Source organism: Rhinoraja longicauda, chromosome 4 (assembly GCF_053455715.1).
Source record: "Rhinoraja longicauda isolate Sanriku21f chromosome 4, sRhiLon1.1, whole genome shotgun sequence".
Taxonomy (NCBI): domain Eukaryota; kingdom Metazoa; phylum Chordata; class Chondrichthyes; order Rajiformes; family Arhynchobatidae; genus Rhinoraja; species Rhinoraja longicauda.
Window position 1 is genome coordinate 48,394,845 of NC_135956.1, and position 26,067 is coordinate 48,420,911.

Consider the following 26,067-nt stretch of genomic DNA (forward strand, 5'->3'; position numbering starts at 1 on the left):
CTGCTGTAGGGGCCCACATAACCATTTTGCTAAGGGATCATTTGGATTTGGCAATGTTCATCGCTCCAATTATCTCTGAAACAATCTACAACGCTTTGGAAAACAAACAATTTCAAACAATTGGGCCCATTAAAATATGTGACAGAACATGCATCACATCCATTTGTTAACTATGTAATCTGTAAACCCAAATTATAACAATGTAGATAAACTTGTTATTCAGACATTAGAGAAACAGGATGGAAATGTTCCAACACTGTATTTGCAGACATTTACTTAACCGTATTTCAGAACTATCATGATCTGGTTAGCTTTTTACAAGTGCTTCCAGTAACAGGTGATGATAATACTAGCATCCCTCCTTTCCCTCCTTTGCCTCCTGGGATAAATAATGTTCTATTGTGTCGTATTGTATCGTATTGTATCGTAGCAATGACATTTTTCAGTGCTTTGCACCTATCCATTGCATAATGTTTTTGGTATCAACTGAGTTTCTTTCTTGAATCCATTTGCAACGACACAGAGTTCAAACTTAAGGACCATAATTGTAAAATAGTCAGTGGGGATAGGGTTCTCAAACTTGTCTCAACTACATGCTGTAGCACAGAGGTGCAGCTGGTAAAGCCACTACCTCACAGTGTCAGAGTCCAGGGTTCAGTCCTGACCTTTGGTACTATCTGTGTGGAGTTTGCACTTCCTTACTGTGACCATGTGGGGTTTTTTCAGGGTGTTCTGGATTCCTACCACATTGAAAGCTGTGCTGGTTTATAGGTTAATTGGCCACTGTAAATTGTCCCTTGTTGGGTACAATCTGGGGGAGTTGATGTGAACGTAGAGCTTATACAGTAAAATGGGATTAATGAAGAATTGGTATAAACTAGGCAGCCTTCCAGGTACAGTCACATCACTCCCTATAAAGTCCCATCAAACTTTCCCTTATTTTATACCCCATTCCTTGACTGGAATGTGGATAGATGTGTGACCAGAACTAAGGGTGAGGAAAATAGTTATACAAGTGGCCAGAGCCAGGGGTTGGAAATGTGTAGCTGGAGCCAATTGTGGGAAATTCCACACCCTTTGGAATAAAAGACAAGCTTCCATTAGGCCTCATAATTATTAGTTGTAATCACATGCTCTCTTTTCCACCATTATGCAAGTGGATGCCTCAGATCCCATTTGACTGCAATGTTTTGGAGCCCTGTTCTGTTTAAATGATGATAATTTACTTCTTCATGTTACTTTCCAAAGTAGACAACCTCCCATCTCTCTTTTCCATTTCCATTTCAGCCTCCCATTTCTCAGCATCACACTCCATCTGCAATGTCCTGCCCCTCAGTTAACCTATTTATATCCCTTTGTAGATTATTTGTAATCTCCTCACTTCTTGCTAACCACTGAAGATCTGCAAATTTACCTACTGACACCCCATCCCTTCATCCGAGTCATCAATGTAGATAATAAATAGCCGAGGGAGGCCACAAAAGTGGCCCTAGTGGCACCCAACTAGTTAGGGATTATCAATCTGAAAATGATGTATTAATTCCAACGCTATTTTCTGTTAGTTAGCCAATCTCCCCATACTGCCATCCCATGCAAATATTATATTACCCTCAATGTTACCTCCAACCACTTCTACTCATGTCTCGTGTATTAACTTTTTATGTGGCACCTTAGTGAATGTCTTCTGGACATCTTAATGCATTACATTAATTGGTTCCCCTTTATTCACCCCCCATTATAATCTCAAAGAACTCCTTCAAATTTGTCATACATGAGTTCTCTTCCATGAATCCATGGTGAATCTATGATTCTCCAATGATTTCCTAAATGTTCTGCTATTATCTCCTTAATAACGGATTCCAGATTTTTTCCACTGATAGACAATAGATCAACTAGCTTATAATTCTCTGTCTCCCTTCCTTCTTCAATGGTGGTGTTACATTTATAGTGTGTCGTCCCCCCCCCCCCCCCTCCCTCTGTAACATCACATCCACCACCTCTGCAGTCATTACCTTTAAAATCCTCAGGATACATGTCACCAAGGCCTGGGGACTTATTGGTCTTTGCCCTTGTATGTTTACTTGCTTGATTTACTTCTTGCTTCTCTGTAGCCACTTGATTTTCCATTATTATTAGCTAGTTCTTGCTCATCATCCCAGTTCTACTCATGGGAGCTTGCTGTTGACAAATTGTCTGTTATATTTCAATAGTGACCACACTTCAAATTAATTCTGTATAAATGCTCTAGTTTTGGAAGCCTTCACAGGAAATTAGTACACAGTGGGTTAGGAAATACAAGTCCCAACCAACTAGGTAATAAACTTCATGTATCATCAACAGTTATTTAACACAGTTTTTACAAATCTATCTATTCATTGGGATTTATCTGTTATAGGACACAGTGAAACATAGAAACATAGAAACATAGAAACATAGAAAATAGGTACAGTAGGCCATTTAGCCCTTCGAGCCAGCACCATCATTCAATATGATCATGGCTGATCATCCAAAATCAGTACCCCGTTCCGGCTTTTTCCCCATTTCCCTTGATTCCCTTAGCCCTAAGAGCTAAATCTAACTCTTTTGAAAACATCCAGTGAATTGGCCTCCACTGCCTTCTGTAGCAGAGAATTCCACAGGTTCACAACTCTCTGTTCTCTGATAATTGCTCAATTGGCCAATTCAATGATAGTAGCATTGCTGATTTACCAGTATTGCCTGCCATCTGATTTTTGATCCACTGCCCAGTCTCTACTTTCTGCTCCATAACACGCTGCCTGTTTTACTGTGGCCACACCCTTAAATTGCTGTTCCAAGTGAAGGTATGTTGTTTCACTGCTTTGCAGGTTTTACGTTATCTTGTATGGGGCACTATCTACTCAGATGTCAGTCCATCCACCATTCATTCATTAATCCACAGATTGTGGACATCACTGGCAATGCTCACAATTATTGTCAATCCCTAATTGCCCCGAGGAGGTAGTTTAGAGTCAACCACATTGGTGGTCTGAAATGACATGTCGGCCAACCAGATACAGAAGGCAGAAGAGGAGGATTTAAATCAAGCACATTGCAATCCATTTGTTTCATGGGCATCATTACTGACACTACATCTTTAATCCCAAGATATTTTATTGGTCAAGATTTATATTTCACAACCTACTGACCTACTGCGATTCAAATTCACATCTCTGGACCTCTGGATACTTAGCCAGAGTGTTACCATAATTGCCTATCTTGACTGCCTACATTGAGAGTGTTAAACTCTGTGGAGAAGCATGTTTCCAAAAGCTGCCTCCCGAGTTATTTCCAATTGGAATTAATTAACCAATTAATTTTCTCCTTCGGTGGAGTAGCTGATGATCAATTATTGCATCAGTGGTGGAGTAGAAACCTCCCAAAGTGTTATATGTATATCGTCCTTGCTGTAGGATGATAGGTTTGTATTTGTAGACTCGGAAAACAAAAGTGGCATGAGTGGTCTCTCAAAGCTGTTTGGGTTTTAAATCTACAATCTAAAACATTTATTGTAATGTAATGTCTCCAGTGGTATCCTTACTTTATTTGCCTCCTTATATGTGATAAGCTTCTTATATTGTCCAGGCATTAGGATTTGGCTGTGTCAAACCAAGTTCAATGTTTAATCAAAGATAGACACAAAGTGCTGGAGTAACTCAGCGGGTCAGGCAGCATCACTGGGGAAAAAGCATGGGTGACTTTTCAGGTTGGGACCCTTCTTCAGACAGAGATGCTTCCTGGCCCGATGAGTTACTCCAGGACTTTGTTATAAATCAGCGTCTGCAGTTTTTGTTTCTTCAGTATTTAATCACTTACCTTGTTGGTTGTCACACTCTCATTATTTAAATTATGCGATTTATTTTAAATATCTGCCATCGAGGTTTAACTCTTCCATACTGGACAAATACAAACGCGAGATATTTGGAACTGAAAGAGTGAAATCTATTAAAATTTGGACAAGTCAACTGATACAGTGTATTCGATGACTCTCCTCAGCAAATTTTAACTGGTTTGGCAAAGCATGTCTTTAAGTCCCCTCAAATATTCGCCTCTCAGAGTGAGGTGCAAAGGGACACTGCAGATTGATTTTGCCCGACGGATATGGATGGAAACCTATGGGATATATTTTGCTTGAAGCACCTGACTCTTGCCTAAACATGAAACAAGAATAGAGTGTGGCTTGCCTACGTCAGAACATTCAATCATTGCAATCACACAGCCCTCAACTAACTTGGTCAATCTGGCCTCCATCATGACCAATACCAAAACACATCATTGTCCATAATGGGACACTTAAGCGCCTAACATCACCAGTGTGTAGAGGTATTCCCCAAGTTACAACTGGGTCCAATTCCTGAGAAATGCTGGTATCCCGATCTGTTCTTAAGTTGGAAGTGAACAAAAACAAGGTATGGGAGAGGATTGCCGAATCAGCTGTGATGGGAAAGTGGCCACTAGCCGATCTCACTGACTCAGTGAGTGAGCCAGTGTGTCGGCTATGCGCTCCCAGCTCTGCTCGCCATTAATGTTGCAGCTCGGGGTGGTGGTCGGTGAGGGAAAGCATATGGAAATTTCCCGCTCCCACCTGGAAGTAGATGCTCGCAGCCCCACTGCAGCCAACAAATGCATCCCCATCCATCCTGTTGTTCTCCAAGAGCTTAATTGTATAGAACAGGAAAATTTCATATTTAGTCACTTGCATTAAATGTAGAAAGAAGTAACTTTGAGCATTGTGTCTGAATTCTAAAATTTAGTTCCTATACTTCCACAGAAGCAACTTTTGAAGCAGCTGCTACTTTCCTATCATTCAGTATTTTCCAAATCTGTATAAAAAAGTTTTTTCTCATTTGTGTAATTTTTCAATTACCTGGTGACATCTAGTTAATGACACTTGAAACAATCTATTCATTCTATCTGAATCCTCCTGATTATGAAGAACTTTAAATCTACTCGACCTTCTTTGCTGTAAGGAGGCTAACACCATCAATCCATGTCACTGAAATCCACACTTCAGATTGTTTTACTTTTCTATGACATTGAAAAAGCCCATCAAATTCCACCAGTTCACAGCAATCCCCCACTTATTTCCCTGTAACTCTTTCTGTCTCACATGCCCATTGACTCACCAACCACATAGAAGGAACCAATCAACAAATGTTGCAATGGAAGTGGAAACCAGAATACCTGAAGGAAACCCACTCGGTCATAGGAAGAACAAGCAAACTCCACACAGAAAGCACCAAAGGTCAGGATTGAACTCTTATCACTGGAGCTGTGAAAAAAATGGTACCTATTGTGCCAGTCTGCCATCCCTTACATTTGGGGGGAAAAAATTGGTCCTTTTGTTTTTGCAATCATAAAAATGAATAGCGACAACACTGACCTGTGAGGAGACTCATGTGCCCATTGCAAGTGCCATTGTGATTCTGCCATCATGGATCAGATTGTCAGAGGTTTCACATCTACTCCAGAGTTCTCCATCACATTTTCCAGCACGTCCCAACTCACACACATTGTATCCTCCAGTTTTGGGTGATAAGATTGAAACTGCTTACTGAATTGCTAGTTGAAATGTCCTGATTACTGGCCCGGCAACACAACTACCATAAACACACAAAAAAAACATTTTATGGAAACAATATGATAATGACCAGATCATTAGTCTTTATTATTACGGAGTATATATTACCTACACTGTGCCAGTCAGTGACTCACAGCAAGCAGTCTATTGTACAGCAAACAAAGTCAATTTTCTCAGTGAGCAACCCACTTAAAAAGCATGGGAACAAACTGTGCAGCAGATTCTCTAAACAAATGCTTTGGTCATTATCACATTGGTGTCTGTGGGTGCTTGCTGTTGAAAATGGTGTTTCCAACATTCCAACAGTGACTACACTTGAAAAGTTGTCAAGCAAGGTGGGATTTCCCAAAGGGGACGTGTAAGGCAACATAGAAGTGCAAGCGTTTAAAAAAAATCCATATCATATTGTTTTGGGATTTAAGTGTCCTTGAGTGCCAAGCTGATATTGCGAGTTAGCTACACTACCCACACCAGTACTGCTACAGTCTTCTCTGTGTTTTAACAGCCTGGTTTAGCGTCTTACTGTGTGGCGCATTGACTGGGAAGCCTACAGATTCCTGGTTCGATGAGGTGGTGGTAAATGAGGACAGTGAGACTGATAAGTATGGAAGGAAAGGCAACCAAGGCAAATTAATTGAACAGGTTGAAGGAAATAAAGGAATTGACTTGACAAACTGTTGTATTAGAAAGCTAAGCAGGACATGGATAAAGAGCTGGGCAAAGGGAATAAGACTGTATATTGCTTGTAGAAACAAGGAACTGCAGATGCTGGGTTACAAAAAAAAGACACAACGTGCTGGAGTAATTCTGCAGATCAGGCTGTATCCCTGTAGAACATGGATATGTGATGTTTCGGGTTGGGATACTTCTTCAGACTGATTGTAGAGTGGGAGGCGAAAGAAAACTGGAAGAGATGAGGAACAGGGCATAGTGTGGCAGGTGATAGGTGAACACTGGAGTGGGGTTTGATAGGCAGATGATTGGACAAAGGCCAGAGGTGAAAAAACAAAAGGTGCGAGACAAATGGATTGAAGAGTATATTGCTTGCAAGGACCAAAAACAAGGAATTCATGTCTGGAAAATGCTAAAAATATTGGTTTCAATTGAGACATAGGTGAATTTAGTTTAAATATATTTAAAGACGTACTATTAAATATTAAATATACTCCAAAGACGTACAGGTATGTAGGTTAATTGGCTGGGTAAATGTAAAAATTGCCCCTAGTGGGTGTAGGATAGTGTTAATGTACGGGGATCGCTGGGCGGCACGGACCTGGAGGGCCGAAAAGGCCTGTTTCCGGCTGTATATATATGATATGATATGATATGATATGATATATTTATTGAAAAATATCAGACGTGAGCAAAATTGGAGGAACTTAATGGGTCAGGGATCATCTGTGGAAGTAATGAACAGACAATGATTTGGGTTGAGACCCTTCTCCAGACCGATTGTTTATCTGTGGAAAGCTCCCAAACCAAAACGTCGTCCATCCATTCCCTCCACAGATGCTCCCAGACCCGCTGACTACCTTTAGTACTTTCTGTTTTGCTCAGGATTCCAGCATCTGCTGTTTGCCATGTCTCCATGTATACCATTCTTCTTTATTATAAGCAATGGTAGTTAGGTCAGTCACCATGAATATAATGGTGACTGACTTAAATTGTGGCCATGAATTGGGTTGTAACGGCATTTGGAATGATGCAGTGATATCATTCCAGGCCAGCAGGCTCCTGGCCTTTAGTGGAACATGACATTTCATCAATAAAATTAAAAAATAGCGCCTTGGGAACAGGTCAGTCAGTATCATAAAAACAGAATTCATATTTCAGAAGAGTCTATGACGATACATTCACTATGTTTCTCCTTCCACAGAAGCTGCCTAACATAAAGTGCTTCTGTTATTCTTCTATTATTATTTTAAAAATACGTAGGGTTGTTTTTTAATTTGCAATACATTCCTTGAGGAAATTCAAACACATTTAATTTGTGTAAGGTGCTCCAGAAGTGAAAACCATTACTTTTTTTCTCAGTTTGGAATGAGTTTTCACTTCTTAATTTGCTTTATGTTTCACCACTCCCTGTGTGTTTCTGGTTCTTTTATTGAGAGAATTAGCTATTGTCTCATTCCTGGCTTCTGTAATTTGTGGAGACTCTTTAAGTGAATTGTTTGTTGTGGTGCGCTGTTTAAAATAGCCTCTGGTTGTGCAGTAAATGGAGCTTTTGAAGTGAGTCCTGCTATAAGTCCTGTGTAGCCTCCAACACAAGTTGTCAATGCTCACTCCAATCATTTTTTTTCTCTGAGCTAAAACTCAGGTTTCAGAAATGAAAGTTAAGTTACAGCCGACTGCAAAAATAATAGATTCAGTGTTAGCAATGCTGCAGGATAAATAAGGTTTTCTTAGCTTCATTATATTGCTCTTATTTCAATTTAATATACTTAGAGTAAAAGTGAGCACTGGGGGATGAAAGAGATGTCAAAGAAGGTTTGCCACAATGTCGAGGGTCTGGTGGTGATAATTTTGCCTCTCGATCAAATATCGCAGGGAATTGAACTGGGCAAATCGTCCAGTACTCAGGGAAGCTTGCCGTGCCAAAGGTATTGCCAAAGGTAATGGGCTGCGTGATGGCTTAGCAGATAGTGTAGCTGCCTCACAAGGTCAGAGGGCCCGGTTCGATCCTGACCTCAGGTGCTGTTATTGTGGAGTTTGCACATTCTCCCTGTGAACATGTGGGTATCCCCCCAGGTGACTGAGCCTTTCATTTGGATGAATCGGCTTTGTAAATTACCTCTTAATGTGTTAACAGCAAGAAGAATAAAAAGGAAGTTGGTGACAAATAGTGGGTTGCTGGGCTACAGTGAAATAGGAAACAGGGAATGGCACTGATGGGATTGCACTCCTGCGATCCAGCAAGAACCTGTTGGACTGAGTGGCTTCCACTGCATTGTTCGAAGTATGCTAAACTATGCACCCTCTCATGTGGGGCATTAAGCCCCACAACACTATTTCAAAGTAAAGCCCTCCCGGCCAACGTTTCCCTCAATGTCATTTAAAATTCTAGATATGGTCATTATCACATTGCTCTTTGAGGGTATTTGCTGGGTTCACGTTAACTGTGTTAATTGATTTCACTGGCTGAAACGTGTTTGAGATGTCCTGTGAAATGTGATGTAAAATTCTGAACAACTTCAGAAGAGTGGCAAAGTAACATTTAAAATGATGGGAAAGTAATAAAACAGAAAGCCAGTATCTTATTTTAGTTTAGTTTAGTTTTGTTTAGAGATACAGCGTGGAAACAGGCCCTGTGGCCCAATGAGTCCGCACTGACCAGCAATCCCCGCACATTAACACTATCCTACACACACCAGGGACAATTTACACTTATACCAAGCTAATTTACCTACAAACCTGTACGTCTTTGGAGTGCGGGAGAAAACCGAAGATCTCGGAGAAAACCCATGTGGTCATGGGGAGAACGTACAAACTCCGTACAGACAGCACCCGTAGTCAGGATAGAACACGGCTCTCCGCAGCTGCAAGCGCTCTAAGGCAGCAATTCTACTGCTGTGCCAAAGATCAGTCTTTCTGAATGTACTTTCCAGTTCAAATACATTATTATAGCTGCAGCAATTGAAAAGGATGAATTAGGATTGTATTGTGAACCTTGAGGCAATAACTTGGAGCATGTGGGTGTTTGTTGTAAGCAGTGGCAGTGCACCACCTCAGAAACTACCCACATGTATACCTGCCTTGTTAATCACCTCTGTCCTACCTGTGGATCAATCATTGGCCTTATTAGCCACCACCCCTTGGCATTATTAGCCTCAAGAAAGTTATTTTCCATCTCAAGACATTGACAAAGAAGAATTAAAGTTAAACACATCTGATGGGCAGGTTTTTCACACAGAGGGTGGCACTGCTGGCATGAAGTGAGATTATCCACAGTCAATTAATGCAAAATAGCGTGGCCTTTCCTGACTCTCCACAATTGTACAGAACTGTTGAATAAGGATGTGGAAGAATAGTAAAAAATGCAGGTCAAGCAGTGTATGTGGGGAGAATAAAAGAATCAATGTTTCAGGTTGATGATCTTTTAACAGATGTTTCTGTATAAGGGTCTGGTAAACAGCCAATATAGCAGAAAGGCATCTATGTATTTGGAGCAATATCTCTTCATTGGAGATGGAGCATATATCAGCCACGACTGAAAGATACAGGCTCAAAGAATGGATAATCCTTCCTTCTTTAAGTATTGGTTTACATATCAAGATTAACCACTTTTCTGAACGAACAAGAGAAAATGCTGGTAACACACAGCAGGACAGACAGCATCTGTGGAAAGAGAAGCAGTGAATGTTTCGGATCCTCTGTCAGAACTGGAAAACAGAGAAAAGCAAGTTGATTTTCAGCTCTGTTCGTGTGAGACCAAATGGGGACTGTTAGAGTAGCAATTAGAAGTACAATTAATCTCCTTTGCCCCTTATAATGTGTTGTTAACCAGGAGGCTGTGGGATATGTATAGTAGAATAGATTATATAAATAGAAAAAGAGAAATTGAACCAAAGTCATGACAGGCAGAAGTGACCAGTGGGAGAGTATCCATGGAATTTTATTACCATGGCATCACATTCTAGCATAGAGTGAGCGAGGTGGAGAAGGGGAAATGGGACTCTCCAATTAAATTTAGATTTTTTTTTTTCTTTCCTAACTGGCATGGGAGTAAGGGGATTGTGTTGATTTGATGCAATCGTCATGAGGCAACAGATACCTCTAGCACTGACAAACAGTTCAGGCTCTGAGTGACATACGGATGCTCAAGAGGGCTCCCGTCCATCATTCCTCAGCTGGCCTGTCCATCACTTCTGACCAACACTATTACACTGTTGAGATACGGACGCTGAATTAATTTGTTGTCTAAAAATCCACCTTAAGAATTAATGGGTGATTGTCTGATGAAACTAGTAATCAGGAATGAAAATAGTGTGGACCTGACATTCATAGAATTCTTGTGTAGGAAAGAACTGCAGATGCTGGTTTAAATCAAAGGGAGACATAAAATGCTGGAGTAACTCAACGGGACAGGCAGCATCTCTGGAGAGACTTCATAGAATTCATACAGGGATGCGTGTTTCAGACACTGAACTTTATTTTATGTACACACACTGAACTTTATTTTCTCATTTATTATATTGTTTACAGTTACTATGTTTACATAGTCTATGCTGCTGCAGCAAGTAAGAATTTCATTGTTCTATCTGGAACATATGACAATAAAACACCCTTGACTCTTGACTCTTGCACATTTGTAAGTAACCGATGAACATGCAAAGGATTTCACAGGGGTTTACAATAATCTTATTTTATCTCCGTCAACCTTTCCCATATTCTAAAACTCAACTACGTGTTAGGGGCAATCTAATGACCCATATGCCTTTAGGATTTGAGAGGAAGCAAGAGCATTTGGAGGAAAATCATGCTGTTATAGTGAGAATGTACAAACTCTGTGCAGACAGCACCGGAGGTTAGGATCGAACTCTGGAGCTGTGAAGCCGTAGTTCCACGAGTCGCGCCAGTGCAAGTGATGTGGGTCATTCTGCTGTTCCGTCCCCGCAGATTGCTGCACTATTGGTATTGCTACCTCTCGCATGAGATATTGAACTGTGGCCTCAGTTGAAGTCCCATCAGCCAGGGAGTTAGCTTTAGTGTCATGGAGAGCATTTTTCCAACATGTAGATTATCTCGTTGCAATCAAATTGCCATTTGTGGAATTCTGTCTTGCTGGGCAAACAAAACTGCACTATTTCTTTCTTCTCCTTCATAGACAGACACTTGGGTCAAGGATCATTGGTCCCATCAGCTAGCTCAGTGGATTCAGGGACGGCTGATGAGGCCAATATTAACCAGCAGCTTTGGCTATAGATTGGGCAGGTAGGATGTGGGGGTGGGAGGATGTATCTGGGTACTGTGGTAGGAGGACCACACTTTCTACCATTTGCACCAGGCTTTTCTGAGCCATGGGTGCACATAGTCAAGATAAACGATGCTAATCTAAATTCTCCTACATTTTTGAATGGTTGTGAGTAAAGGACTGACACAAGTTGGTCTAATTCTACGTCTATAACTTATGAACATAAGAACTTACAACTGCATGAATCTTTTCCCATTATCAGAGATTAATAAAGCTAGAAGACATAGATTTAAAGTAAAGGGGAAGAGATTTACAAGGAATCTAAGGGGTAGCTTTTTCACCAAGGGAGTGATGAGGACTTAAATACACTGCCAGGGAGAGTGGAGGAAGCAGAGTCACTGACAAAATTTAGGAAGTATTTAGACGGTCACTTGAGTCACATCGAAGGCAATGCACCAAGTGCTGGAAGATGGGATTAATAATGATGGCTGATTCTGGTCGACATGGATGTGATGGGCTGAATGGCCTGTCTGCATGCTGTACGGTTCTGTGACTTTACAACTTTAGGACAAATGTCTACGCTCAATGCAGTGAAGAAATGGTACTGAGATTGGTTATTTCTTTTTACTGCATTCTTTAACCTTTGTGGTGCTGGTCAAACTCTGATATTGGCAGCGTGTTGTATGCTTGGCACCTAGCCCTCCACATATCAGAGGGCAACACACGTGTCTAGGCTGTTGCACTCTGCAATGAATCAGAATGGTTGCAGAGAATTCCTGACAATCCACCTTGTCGGATTACAGTACAACGGACAAAGAAGAAACCCCAGTCCTTCTGCTATCTTGCACCTGAAAGGTTTGTGAGGGACAGCGGTGAATTGGTGGCAGTATAAAGTCACCTTCAACAATGAGAGGGAGAGAGGGGCCTGACAGCATACTCCTCTTGTCAAGTGCCCACTCAAATTCAGGTGAATGACCTTGTCGGCAATTTGTATTAGACGGCCAAGCTATTGGAGCCCCTGCATTAAACTGCTGTCCACGAAGCAGCCAGGGTTTGATCTCTGGCTTTTAGGAGGCGATAATGAAAATACAGCAGTATCACAGCATATCAACTGAATAGGGATTAGGGATGACAGTCTTGGGGATTAAAATGATTAATTTACAAAAGTGTATTTGTATCACATTGTTAATACAGCACCTCTTCAGCATCAAGCAATATCCGTTCATGCATTGATAAACGCTGGCTTTGATAAAGGCTTCTTTCCTGTTCTTGCGGATGAATCTTTAGCAGACAGGCAATAGCTTTGACCCTTCTTTCTTCACGCACCCCATCCCCGCCCCCCCCAAACACCTTTTCCTATCTCCTTTTATATCCACATGGATTTTCCAAGCCTCTTTGCCGTTTAAAGTGCAGTTATGTGACAAGCTCTGAGATTTTCTTTCTTAGCTGTGCTTGAAAACCTCAGACCATCAGACTGATGTTTGAAACTGGCATGAGATAACATCAGAATAAGGCACTTACAGTGAAATCCAATAACAAATTCAGGTTATTTCACTGATACGATATTTCACTATTTTGACAGACTTGAAAAAAAAAATCCATAGTCCGTTTGTTCAATCACTCAGTTAATAACACTGATGTTTCTTACCTAAACTTCCACCATTCCTGAATCTGAGACCAACATGAATAACACATTCTAAACATGTATCTAAAACATGAAAAACTTATAAGAGACAGGAGCGAATTACTCCAAGTAAAATGTCTTCAAAATAGGCTTATAAGCACCTGACTCTGTCTGGCAGGAATTGTCTTGCATAATTCAGATTTTATGGAATTTAATTTGAGGAAGTTTAGTTTAGTTTAGTTTAGGGATACAGCGTGGAAACAGGCCCTTCGGCCCACCAGGTCCGCGCCGACCAGTGATCACCGCACATTAACACTACCCTACAACCACTAGGGACAATTTTTACATTTTCCAAGTCAATTAACCTACAAACCTGTACATCTTTGGAGTGTGGGAGGAAACTGAAGATCCCGGGAAAACCCAAGAGGTCACTGGGAGAATGTACAAACTCCGTACAGACAGCACCCGTAGTCGGGATCGAACCCGGGTCTCCGGCGCTACATTTGCTGTATGGCAGCAATTCTACCGCTGAGCCACCGTGACCGCCAAGTGTGAGGAATCCAAATGGATGTTTAAATGGAGAGAGACTGTAAATGAGTGAAGTTCTTCCACTGATGGGCATAACGGTATTGGTTTGTCCAATGATTGTTGCGGGTCAGGTCAGCAGTGAGAAGGACTCTCAAAGCTGCATTGCTATGTCCCTTTAAAGGCAAGTCACTACAGTAATGTAGGAAGTGTGCAAGTGCACAACATGATCCCAGAAATGGCATTTAGGATTTAGAGATGCAGCATGGAAATGGGACCTTTGGCTCACCAAATCCATGCTGAGCATCGATCACCTGTTCTCACCAGTTCTGTTATCCCACTTTCGCATCCACTCCCAACGCTTCATAGGCAATTTACAGAAGCCAATTAACCTAAAAACGCATGCGTCTTTGGGATGTGGGAGGAAACCAGAGCACCATTAGGAAACCGATGTGGTCACAGGGAGAACGTGCAAATTCCTGACAGACAGCACCCAAGATCTGTGAGGCATGGTGTCAGAATATAGCTTGCAATCCCCTGACAAGAAATAAGTGGTACTGTGGGAATACTGTTCTGAGAATTGTGTTGTCTCCTGGACTGGATGTTGGAACAAGGATCCATCTACCCCAGAGGGAAGAAATATCTGGCTGTGCTTTGAAGAAGAGCAGAGAATTACTCTCTGTAGACCAGGTCCACCTTTATTCCAGATCTAACTGTGCCTTTTTTGTAGACTGAAAGGGTGCCAGTATGCATCGTCAATAAAAGTATGTGTCACATTGCTGAAAAACAAAATAATGATGCTTAACCTTTCAGAGGTACAGGTACACTGGTGCTGGCTTGGAAAGAGTGGATGTGGAGAGGATGTTTCCACTTGTGGGAGAGTCTAGGACTAGAGGTCACAGCCTCAGAATTAAAGGACGTTCTTTTAGGAAGGAGATGAGGAGAAATTTCTTTAGTCAGTGGGTGGTGAATCTGTGGAATTCTTTGTCACAGAAGGCTGTGGAGGCAGTGGATACTTTTAAGGCAGAGATAGATAGATTCTTGATTAGTGCAGGTGTCAGAGGTTATGGGGAGAAGGCAGGAGAATGGGGTTAGGAGGGAGAGATAGATCAGCCATGATTGAATGGCGGAGTAGATGATGGGCCGAATGGTCTGATTCTACTCTTATCACTTATGATCTTAGTGACACTCTACCAGTGCACACCATCAGAAAGAAGCACTGTATACAATATAACAGATCATTATCTGATCATTGTCACATTGCTGTCCGTGAGGGCTGGATGCATATAGGAAGGCTGCTACTTTCTCCGCCTTACCAGAGACTGTACTTCAAAAGTACTTTGTTGGCTGTAAACAGTTTTGGGATGTCCTTAGGTCGTGAAAGGCACTGGGTGGGTACAAGTCTTTCATTTTGTCTCCAATCTGGATCTAATCGAGTGTCTGATGTGCCAATAGGAAGTGAAACGGTTAGGCACCTGTGATTGAAGATAGGGGTGTACCATTGCTGTCATGAAAGGCTGTATTGCTGGTTGGTGCACATGCTACATGACTGCTGGGCTCCCAGTCTGTTAAAGTTAATGTGGCGAGACCTTATGCTGTGAACCCACAATTTGACTGAATACTTCTCGTTTCAAAAATTTGCTCTCTCAAACAAAGAGGAATGACAGAACATCAGCAAAGCAGCACAGAGTAAATGGAATGCTATTTACTTTTCTTTAAAATACTATCTGCAGTAATCTTGGGAATCTTCAATGCATTATAACCTTATTTGAAAGTTTTTACCAGCCCAGGTAATTGTGTTGAAATAGATTCCATATTATATTGTTTCTATACTTTCGCTTATCATTATCATTTCACAATACAATAGCAAATGTTCATGACAACTGCCATGTGTATTTGAAAGGCCCTGTAATTTATTGGCTCCCTGTTACAGCTATTTTTCCAGACATATGTGAATAATTGTTCTCTTGTGCCCTCTGCTTAGAGAGAAATGTTAATGTTGGAGCCTGGCCAGAAGTTAGTGGCAAAACCCGGGACATGCCTGCACTTGTTTGGGTTTTGCCAGGACAACTTAGGGAATTCATACTTCACACCATGTTCACCAGTAAGATCTACATTCCTGATTGTGGTGGTGGTTGGTGGGCAAAGTTCAGGTGGGCTGCACAGTGGTGCAGCGGCAAAGCTGCTGCCTCACAGCATCAGAGACCCGGGTACGATCCTGACTAAGGGTGCCGTATGTTCTCCCCATGAACGCGTCAATTTTGTAAATTGTAAATTGTTCTTAGTGTGTAGGATGCAAAAATGAGGATCAATGGTCGACAATAACTATTACAGGGTACCAAGTTTCCACATGGTAGGCTGCTCTGGAAGATTAGATCACATGGGATCCAAGGAGAGATAGCTGAATGCATAGAACATTGGATTCATGGAAGGAAGCAGATGGTGGAAGGTTGCTTCTCTGAATGGAGGCCTGTGACTAGTGGTGTGCCTCAGGGTTCAGTGCAATTTATATCAATAATTTGGATGAGAACAAACCTGGCAAGATTAGGAAGTTTCCCGATGATACAAAAGTGGGTGGTTTTGGAGATAGTGAAGATGGTTGTTAAAAATTGCAGCAGGGTCGTGATCGATTTGCCAGGTGGGCTGGGGAATGGTTGATGGAATTTAATACAGAGAAATGTGAGGTGTTGCATTTTGGGAAGTATAACATAGGCAGGACCTACACAGTGAATGGTAGGCCTCTGGGGAGTGCTGTAGAGCAGAGGGATCGAGGAAAGCAGGTGCATGGTCCCAAGAAGTTGGAGTTGCAGGTAGATAGGGTGGTCAAAAAGGCTTTTGGCACATTGGCCTTCATCAGTCAGGGTGTTGAGTACAGAAGTTGGGAGGTTATGTTGCAATTGTGTAAGATGTGGTCAGAACGCATTTAGAGTATTATGTTCAGTTCTGGGCTCCATGTTATAGGAAAGATGTTGTCAAGCTGGAAAAAAGAGAAGAATTATGAAGATGTTGCCAGGACTAGAGGGTCTGAGCTTTAGGTATAGGATGGGTAGGCTGGGACTCTATTACTTGGAGCGCAGGAGAATAAGGGGAGATCTTATCGAGGTGTATAAAATCATGTGAGGAATAGATGGGGAAGATGCATAGAGTCTCTTGCTCAGAGTAGATGAATCATGAGGATGTGACGAGTAAAATGGATAAAGGAGAGCCAGTGGATGCAGTGTATCTAGACTTTCAGAAAGCGTTTGATAAGGTCCCACACAGGAGATTAGTGGGCACAATTAGAGCACATGGTATTGGGGGTAGGGTATTGACATGGATAGAAAATAGGTTGTCAGACAGGAAGCAAAGAGTAGGAATGGCAGGCAGTGGCGAGTGGAGTGTCGCAAGGCTCGGTGCTGGGGCCGCAACTATTTACAATATATGTTAATGATTTAAACGATGGAATTATAAGTAACACTAGCAAATTTACAGATGACACAAAGCTGTGTGAACTGCGAAGAGGATGCTGGGAGATTGCAAGGTGACTTCGACTGGTTGAGTGAGTGGGCAGCTGCATGGCAGATGCAGGATAATGTAGATAAATGTGAGGTTATCCACTTTGGCGGCAAGAACAAGGAGGCAGATTATTATCTCAATGGTGTCAGATTAGGAAAAAGAGAAGTGCAACGAGACCTGGGGGTCCTTGTACACCAGTCACTGAAAGTAAACATGCAGGTACAGCAGGCAATGAAGAAAGCTAATGGCATGTTGGCCATAATGAGAGGATTTGAGTATATGTGTAAAGAGGTCCTTCTGCAGTTGTACAGGGCCCTGGTGAGACCACATCTGGAGTACTGGGGAGGGAAACCTTTCTTTTATTAGGTCTCTTCCCCGGGGCGCAGCTCGGCCGCGGGGCCTTCCATCGCCCGGCGCGGCTCGGCCGCTGGACTTAACATCGACGGCGTGGCTCGGCCGCGGGACCTAACAGTGCCCGGCGCGGCTCGGCCGCGGGGCCTTCCATCGCCCGGTACGACCGCGGGACGGTTCAGCGCTCGGTGCGGCTCGGCCGCGGGGCCTTCCATCGCCCAGTGCGGCTCGGCCGCGGGACTTAGCAGCGCCCGGTGCGGCTCGGCCGCGGGGCCTTCCATCGCCCGGCGCGGCCGCTGGACTTAACATCGCCGATGCGGCTCGGCCGCGGGACGTTTCAGTGCCCGGTGCGGCTTGGCCGCGGGACGTTTCAGTGCCCGGTGCGGCTCGGCCGCGGGACGTTTCAGTGCCCGGTGCGGCTCGGCCGCGGGGCCTTCCATCCCCTTGCGGGGGCTGTGCGTGTCGGTCGCCTCGGCAGGGGTCGAGCTGCCTGTCCGAGGGTGCGGGGGGAAGAGAGTGGAAGTTTTGTTGCCTTCCATCACAGTGAGGGGGTGTTTGGAGTCACTGTGATGGATGTTTGTGTTGGGGTCGTGTGTGCTGTGTTCTTTTCTTTTTTTGCTGTGTTTTGTGACTGCTAAAATTCCATTCGGTATTTATACCGAATGACAATAAAGTTCTGTTCTGTTCTGTTAAGAACCATAGGAAAGTATCTGGTGGAGTGTAACCTCAGGCTTCTGTATCTCCTGCCCAACAGTAACAGCGAAAAGAGGGCCTTACCCAGATGGTGGGGTCCTTGGTAATAGAGTACGCCTTCTTGAGGCAGCGCCTCAAGTAGATGCTTTCAGTAATTGAGAGAGCTGTGCTTGTGATGGCAAGGCTAAATCCACTACTTCCTGCAGCCTCTTGTGTGGCTGTTCATCGGAATTGTCGTACCTGACCATGATGCAACCATAGGGAAATGGGACTGATCGCAAACAGGAATGGGCATTCACCCAACAGGTCGTTTGGTGAATGCCCACCTTCTTTGTTGTAGTACTTAATTACAGAGAATCTGTTCCAGAGAGGTTAGTTAAAGGATGAATATTGGCAGGCCAAGAGGCAAAATGTCACTGCTGATTTTATTTTCAAATAATGCCAAGAGGAATTGCCTGACAGGGTAGACAGTGCCTTAACTTCATATCTCATCTGAAAAATATCACCTTCAACAGTACAGCATTCCCTCAGCATGGCTCTGCAGTTAGACACAAAAAGCTGGAGTAACTCAGCGGGACTGGCAGCAACTCTGGAGAGAAGGAATGGGGTTCGCTTCGGGTCAAGACCCTTCTTCTGGCTCTGCAGTGTCAGTTTAACCCAAAACAAGACTTGAATTTAGGATGACGAAGGGTCCAGACCCAAATTATCTTCCATCCATTTCCTTCAGTCTGAAGGGTCCCAACCCAAATCATTGTCTATCCATTTCCATCCTCAGATGCTGCCTGACCCGCTGAGTTCCTCCAGCAGTTTGCTTGAACTTAGCACCACTGGACACATAACCATATGGGATACCCACTGAGGCAAAATGTTTTTATTGGTTTACTTCATGCTGTTTTTAAAATTTCACAGCTGAGGTAACTTCAAAAAGATTCAAACTGTGTCTAAAGTAGTGACCAAGACAGCTAATGGGGCACAAAAGCACCTTGTATGTTTATAAAAATGATGGAAAGTTAGTTAAACCAGACTAAGTTTAAAAATACCACTACTTGTGAAAGGAAAACAATGTTTTGTTATTAAGGAAACGAGTTCTTGATGACTTGGTATTAACATGTCCAGGGCTCCAAGAAAGAGACCTTTGATGAATTTGAGTTTTGAATTAAGTACAGTCATAGAAATTAAATTTACTTTACAGATGTGGTAATGCAAGCTCATAACTTTTCATCGTCCTGCCTGTTGCTGCTGCCGTCAGAATTCCTGCACTCACTCTCATGAATAATCTTCTGGTTTGAACCAGGGCTGCCACTCTTTGTCGAGTCATTATTCATGGGGTTCAACCACAGGTCATCTACACAACACAGGACTTGAATTGATTGCCTATTGCTCCGTGCCAAAACAATGCAGAGAGCAAGGATGCAGCATTTGATTGGGACCCAGGAGTAACATGACCCTTGGGGTTGTGTTTTTAATTAACCATGAAGAAGGCTCACTTGACCACTGGGACATGCAATTCCTTGTGCTCCAAGCGAGAGATGGAAACGGTTCTATCTTTTTAACTAAGCATTCGATCACCTGGTCTCCTATTTCATTGGTTGCATCTTAGTTTGATATTTTGTTTATTAATTCATTTTTTTCAGATCTTGACAATGCTTGTAATGCCAGCATTTATTGTCCTTGCCAAACTACCCTCGAGAAGGTGATGGTGAACCATTTTCAAAAGGAGACTTTGAAGGTATGAGATGGGAATTGGCTAGGATATACTGGAAAGTCATACTTAAAGGGTTGATGTTGGAGATGCAATGGCAAAGATTTAAAGACTGCATGGATGAACTCCAAAAATTGTTCATCCCAGTCTGGCGAAAAAATAAAACGGGGAAATCGTCTCAACCTTGGCTAACGAGGGAAATCAAGGACAGTGTTAAATCCAAGGTGAAGGCATATACATTGGCCAGAGGAAGCAGCAAACTGGAGGACAGAGTAATTTGAACTCAACAGAGGAGGACAACGGGGTTAATTAGGAGGGGGAAAAGCATGAAAGAAAGCTTGCGGGGAATATAAAAACTGACTCTAAAAGCTTCTTTAGATATGTAAAAAGGAAAAGATTAGTGCAGCCAAATGTAGGTCCCATACAATCTGACAAAGGTGAATTTATAATGGGAAACAAAGAAATGGCAGAACAGTTAAATGAGTACTTTGGTTCTGTTTTCACTAAGAAGCCACAAACAATTTCCCAGAAATACTAGGGGACCGAGGATCTAGTGGGAGGGAGGAACTGAAGGGAGGGAGGAACCCCAGCAACGGACTGTTCCAGCTGCTACGGTCAGGCAAATGCCTCCGCTGTCACGCTGTGAAAACAGAGAGGATGAGATGGAGTTTCTTCCCACAGGTCATCAGGACTGTTAACTCTCATATCACCAGGGACTAACTTAATTTACTGTATTAATTTATTTTTTGTGTTAAAATTTTCTTTTTCTATTCTGTTTTGTAGTTTTAGCACAATCCGTAGGCGTTGCCACTTTCATTTCACTGCACACCTTGTATATGTATGTGACAAATAAAGTTGACTTGACTTGAATCCACATTAGTCAGGAAATGGTGTTAGGTAAACTGTTGGGACCGAAAGTAGATAAATCCCCAAGGCCTGATGGTCTGCATCCCAGAGTACTCAAGGAGGTGGCCCTAGAAATCGTGGATGCATTGGTGATCATTTTCCAATATTCTCTCGACTCTGGATAAGTTCCTGTGGACTGGAGGGTATCCAATATCACCCCACTTTTTAAGAAAGGACGGAGAGGGAAAACGGGGACTTATAGACCAGTTAGCCTTACAATGGTAGTGGGGAAGATGCTTGAGTCGATTGTTAAAGATGTTATAGCAATGCATTTGGAAAGCAGTGACAGGATCTGTCAAAGTCAGCATGAATTTATGAAGAGGAAATCATGCTTGACTATTCTTCTGGAATTTTTTGAGGATGTGACATGTAAAATGGATAAGGTAGAGCCAGTGTATGTAGTGTATCTGGACTTTCAAAAAGCCTTTGACAAGGTCCCACGCAAGAGATTTGTGTGCAAAATTATAGCACATGGTATTGGAGGTAGGGTATTGACATGGATAGAGAACTGGTTAGCAGACAGGAAGCAAAGAGTAGGAATTAACACGTCCTTTTCAGAATGGCAGGCAGTGACTAGTGGGGTCCAGTTTACTAATAGCAGTATTTTTTTTTTTTAATTAAAAAGTGGTTAAGTGGATTTATGTGAAAAGTGTGTGGACATTCCTTGAAAATGTACGGCAGATGCATATCTGGTTTCTGGGTTGCATATCTGGGTTGGGAGCCCACTTTAAATGTAATGGCTGATGGCCATAAACATCGTGAAAATTCCCACGCTTACCTGACCGTCAAACTGTCGCCTCCAATCTACCTGTCATATGTCCTGACAGTAAATAAATTGGTTAAACACAAGCATTTTATGGTATTTGGAAATGACTTTACTAATTTTAATATTATGTGCTTCTAACTGCATCTAAGAGAACCTAACAAACCTGGGCACAGCAGGCGACAGCGCCCGCAATATGCAATGATACCTGGCGACAAGCCAGCTGTCGCCGAGAAATTTCAATCCGGATGATTTCTCAGCGACGCGCTGGGATCGACTACGATTTTTGGAAGACTCCTCACGATCATGCCCGCGACACCCCGGCGAACTGTCGGCTACAGCCTAGTCGCCGGCAGTCGCTTTAAAATCGCCTAAGTGGGACAGGCCCTTAAATCAAAGGTACAGTCAGATAGCAGATTATGAGAGATATGAGTGATCTCATATGCCTTGTCGTTCTTGATGATCGAGGTTGCAGATTTGGGAGGTGCTTCAGAGAGATAGCCCAGCTGTTGGTGGTTGTGCAGTAGAAAACAGAAACAGAAACAGAGAGGCCTGGGCTTATGATAGCAGTACATTTTGTAGATGGTGCACACTTTAGTCGCGATGCCCTGATTGTAAATAAAATTAATATCTAATTGTCAATTTTTCTGGTTGCATTTCCCTGGATGGTACATGCAGCAACAGGCCCTTCGGCCCACCGAGTCTGTGCCGACCAGCGATCTCTGTACACTAGCACTGCCCTACACACTAAGGACAATTTTTTACCGAAGCCAATTAACCCGCAAACCTGTATGTCTTTGGAGTGTGGGAGGAAACCAAAGCACCTGGAGAAAACCCACGTGGTCACAGGTAGAATGTACAAACTCCATACAGACAACACTCGTTGTCAAGATGGAACCCGGGTCTCTGGCGCTGTAATGTAGCAACACTACTGTTACGCCACTGTGACACCCTGCGCTGCCACTCATACTTGTAACATTTTGCTGCATCAAAGCCATTATATAAATGCATGTATCGGTTACTACTAACATGCAAACATATGCAAATGCTGGAGATCAGCAATAAAAACGTAACATTCTGGAAACATTCAGTAGATCGGGCAGATTCTTTGGAGTTAATATTTCATGTCGATGATATTTCATTTGGGTGTTTTGTGTTGAGAAAGAAATTTGAATCTTTTAGGCCAATTCGGTAATTAAAATTCAGTTAATTAAACAGGAAATTGCTGTCAGTAATGGTGACTAGAAGATTGCTGGTCATTTTTATATAATCATCTGGTTTGTTGATGTACATTAAGGGAGGAAATCTGTCTTCCTTACCCAGTCTGATCTATGTATCTATCTATGTATGTATGTTCTGTCTGTGACTCCAAACCCATAGCATAACTACCCGTTTAACTAGCCCAGCAAGTCATTCAGTTCAACGGTAATTACGAACAGCAATAAACGTTGGCCTTACCAATGTCACCCGTATCCCCCGATCGAATGAAATGCCCAGGATTAAACACTTCTTTGTGTTGTGCAGCAGATCCTCTTTGGTGAGTTGCAAAACCTGGAAAGAGCCAATTCCTCTCAGACCCATCAGGCAATTATTAGAGGCTCAAGAAATCACATTGAATTTTCAGAGATAAAGTTGAGTTATGCAGCATGGAAACATGCCCTTCAATCTAACTTGGCCAAGCTAATCAAGGTGCCTTCATGAGTTAGGCCCATATGACAACTTTCCTATCCATGTCCAAATATCTTTTAAATATTGTAATGGTACCCATCTCAACCATTTCTTCTGGAAGCTCCTTTCATATACCCACTAGTCTTTGTGTGAACAACCTACACCTCGGGTCTCCTTTAAATCTTTCCTCACTCACCATAACCCTGTACTCACTAGTTTTAGACTCGTCGACATTGGGAAAACGACTATGACCATCCATTTTACTTCACGCTCCTTCATTCCAAGTAAAACATCCATCTTATCCAGGCTCTCCTGATAATAATCTCTCCAGTCCTGGCAACACCCCTGTGAATAATTTCTGCAGCTTAGGGAGAGAGTTCTGAAACACCCACATTAGGGTAAACATATTTCCTCGAATGTCCTTTTTGGAGACCATCTTATACTGATGGCCTTTAGTTACAATTTCCCCTTGAGTTGAAGCATTCTCTCTATGTCCACTCGAACAAAACCTCGCATCATTTTAAAGCTCACCCTCAGGCTTCTTTTCTCATCAGAAAATAAATCTCCTCTATTCACCTCTTCCTGATATGCACAACCATGCAAATTTTGTGCAACTTTCTTGCTGTCTAAATTATATTATTCTAGAAAGAAACCATACTGCAATGGACCCAGTTCTGCATGGATATAAAGCCTTATCTTTGGCCATCTAAACTCTGTCCATCAACTGAAAGGAAGCAGGTGAGCTGGAAGAGGGGAAGGAAAAAGTTAATGTAAGGATGAGGAATCCAAAATAAGATATCTGCTTGGAGACATGAAACTGAAAGACTGTTATGAGTAAAGTGCCAATAAACATCCAATCTCAGCATGTACCCTTTGTTTAGGGATGGCACATTAGCACAACTGGTTGATCCACTGCTTCACAGCTCCAGAGACCTGGGTTCAATCCTGACGTTGATACTGTGCAATCTGGAGTTTGCAAATTCTCATTGTGACTGCATGGATTTCCTCCAGGTGCTCCAGTTCCCTCCCATGTCCCAAAGAGATGTGTTTGGGGCATGAGTAGGCTAATCGCCCCTGGTATGTAAGTGAGCAGTAGAATCTGAGGGGAGCTGATTATAACGTGGGGAAAATAAAATGTAGGATTGATGTATATATGTGATTGTTAGTCAGTGCAGACTCAATGGGCCAAGGGTTAGCTTCTGGACTGTATCTCTATGACTCTGTGACTCCAGATTTTGTGCCAACAATCACCAGCAATAATGAGAGAAAATATTGCAAAGAATAAAAAGTACAAAATAGGTGGACAATTCAAAAATACTCCAAAGTTTATTTAAATGTCATATGCGCTAGAATGGGAACAATAAAATTCCTACTTTTGCAGCTTTACAGGCACATTAATGGCAAAAGCACAACAAATAAATATGCAATAAATGATTCTAGGCAAACCAGACCATGATTGTGCAAGCAAAAATATGTAATGCCATCTTAGCATAATCAGTAGTAGTTCATTGGTGAGGTAGGGTTGTAGCTCGGGTTATGCAGTGTGGTTCAAGCACCTAATGGCTTTGAGCCACATTGTAAATGGTCCCCTCCCTAAAGAAATCTTTCTAATGCATGGTGACACCTTGACAAAGTGTTTTATCATTTTGTTCTGCAATCTGTGCATTGATTCCTCTGCAGAAAACCACTGGATTCAGCTTGGTGGCCGACTTTAGTTGACTTATTTTGTTTAAGCGAGGTCTTTGGTCACATTGTTATTCCTCAAGGCACCCCTCACTCTCAGCTGTTGCAAACTGCAGCAGCTGCCATTCAGTTGTTCACTCATCGTGACTCCTTGACAAGGCTTCTTATCGTATTTCTCATAATCATTCGTAGGATGTGGGCACATCACCAATTGATAGTTCAGGTTCATAAATCCTAAGAACAGAAGTAGGCCATTCGGCCCATCGAGTCATTGCTGATCTATCTTTCCCTCTCAACCCCATTCTCTTGTCATCTCCCCATAACCCATGACACCCTGGCTAATCAAGAATCTGTCAATCTCCACTTTTAAAATACCCAATGACTTGGCCTCCACAGCTGTCTGTGGCAATGACTTCCACAGATTCACCACCCTCTGACTAAAGAAATTCCTCCTCATCTCCTATCAAATGGTGCCTTTTATTCTGAGGCAATGCCTACTGGTTCTGGACTCTCCTACTAGTGGAAACAACCTCTCCACATCCACTCTATCCAGGCCTTTCACTATGCGGTAAGTTTCAATGAGGTCCCAACTCATCCTTGTAAACTCCACCGAGTACAGGCCCAGTGCCGTCAAAATGCTCATCATACAATAACCTAATCATCCCCAGATCAAACCTGTAAACCTCATCTGGACCCTCTCCAACGCCAGCACATCCTTCCTCAGATATGGAGCCCAAAACTGCTCACAATTTAATCCTGTGAAGGTGTCATAGACTCATAGAGGCATGCAGCATGGAAACAGCCCGACAAGCCCATGCCGACCAAAATGCCCCAAACACACTAATTCCACCTGCCCACGCTTGACCTATCCTATCCATGTAACAGTCCAAATATCTTTTAAATGTAGTTATAGTACCTGCCTCAACTAGCACATCTGGCAGCTCGTTCCATATACCCACCATCTTATGTGCGAAAAAGGTGCCCCTTGATTTCCTATTAAATCTTTTCCCTCTCACCTTAAACCTATGTTTTCTGGTTGTTGATTTCCCTACTCTGGGTAAAAGACTCTGTGCGTTCACCCTATCTATTCCCCTCATGATCTTATGCACCTCTACGGGATCACTCCTCAGCCTCTTAGGCTTCAAGG